Raw genomic sequence first — 2,062 nt, 5'->3', positions numbered from 1 at the left:
TTCAGTGATGGGGTATTTTTTGATGTAGGCTTAATTTAGTTGATTTTCAGTACAACACGGCTTTTATTGCTTTTACTACATAATTATTAAAGGCCCACTGAATTGTCTTGGAATGCACAGCATCATTTAATGTGTTGATGTAATTTCCACTGAAGCAGGAAAACAGGGAGGAACATATCTAACAGCTGCTCTGTTTTTTTTTTAAATGGCCAATAGCATTTAGTTTATATCGCAGTTGAATTTTAGGGTGTACTCACACTAGGCCCTCTGAACCGCTCCCGAGCGAGTTTGACAAGAGTGATCGCTCCGTTCTGTGCCCGGGGCGCGGTTCGTTTAGCTGTCCCTTGCCCGCTTGGAAGAGGTGGGCGAGAGCACGGTTCGGTTGGGCTCGACAATCTCGCTCAGGCTTGGTTCAAGACAACCGTGCCTATTGTGAGTGCACCCTTAATCTCTAACCGTTTCTTCTCTTAATCTCCTCTATATTGCTTTAAAAAATAGAATTATATGCAGAATTCAAATGGGTCTGATACGTTCTGTGGTCTGCGCGGATTTGCGCGTATGATCCGCTCTGTGCCAAGTTTTCAGAACAAAACCCGCCCAATTGCTAGTCAAAACTAGCCCAATCATGTTTCAGGGGGTCCCCCAGTAAAAATCACATCCTGCGGAGTAAAATCCATGTTTTTTTATCGGGGTTCCCCTGGTAAAATTAGCATTCCAGGGGCTAAATATCATGCTATGGGGTTGCTTCAACCTGCCGACATGAAAAACAACCCGCAGCAACACTGTTAAAGTTGCCCAATTCTGCTGGAAAACCATGGACTTGGCAACACTGGGGCGCTATTCTAGAGAGCATTTGATTGAACAGAATATCTGATGTGAAGCTGAAATGTAGGGTGATGTCACTAAAATTGTTGATCCATTCTGGCAGAAGTGAGAGACTAACTTTTGAACGCTTATATCTTCTAAATACGAATTTTGTCATTGTTTTGGAGCGCACTAGCTTATAGATAAGAGTAAGTCTAACATATTCATAATGAAAGCCAAAAAATTTTGATTTCATGGTGACTTTAATAAAAAAAAAATGTTCTCAATATTTTTAAAATGTTATTATAATTAGAAAATCAAGTGCTATGCAACAACAATAGCGATCACTGAATTTTTAGCAATGGAGCACTGAATTGACCAATCAGAAGCCAAGACTTGAACTATACACTATATTGCCATAAGTATTGGGACACCCCTCCAAATCATTGAATTCAGGTGTTCCAATCACTTCCATGGCCACAGGTGTGTAAAATCAAGCACCTACAGTAGGCATGCAGACTGCTTCTACAAACATTTGTGAAAGAATGGGTCGCTCTCAGGAGTTCAGTGAATTCAAGCGTGGTACCGTGATAGGTTGCCACCTGTGCAATAAGTCCATTCGTGAAATTCCTCACTACTAAATATTCCACGGTCAACTGTTGGTGGTATCATAAAGTGGAAGCAATTGGGAACAACAGCAACTCAGCCACAAAGTGGTAGGCCACGTAAAATCACATGCTGAGGCGCACAGTGCACAGAAGTCGCCAACTTTCTGCAGAGTCAATAGCTACAGACCTCCAAACTTCGTGTGGTCTTCAGATTAGCTCAAGAACAGTGTGTAGAGAGCTTCATTGAATGGGTTTCCATGGCCGAGCAGCTGCATCCAATCCTTACATCACCAAGTGCAATGCAAAGCGTCGGATGCAGTGGTGTAAAGCACGCCGCTACTGGACTCTAGAGCAGAGGAGACGTGTTCTCTGGAGCGACCAATGATGCTTCTCTGTCTGGCAATCCGATGGATGAGTCTGGGTTTGCCGTTTGCCAGGAGAACGGTACTTGCCTGACTACATTGTGCCAAGTGTAAAGTTTGGTGGAGGGGGTATTATGAAGTGGGGTTGTTTTTCAGGGGTTGGGCTTGGCCCCTTAGTTCCAGTGAAAGGAACTCTTAATGCTTCAGCATACCAAGACATTTTGGACAATTTCATGCTCCCAACTTTGTGGGAACAGTTTGGGGATGGCCCCTTCCTGTTCCAACATG

The sequence above is a fragment of the Megalobrama amblycephala genome, linkage group LG5 (genome assembly GCF_018812025.1).
Source record: "Megalobrama amblycephala isolate DHTTF-2021 linkage group LG5, ASM1881202v1, whole genome shotgun sequence".
NCBI lineage: Eukaryota > Metazoa > Chordata > Actinopteri > Cypriniformes > Xenocyprididae > Megalobrama > Megalobrama amblycephala.
The sequence above is the reverse complement of the archived record's forward strand: the minus strand, read 5'-3'. Positions refer to the sequence as shown.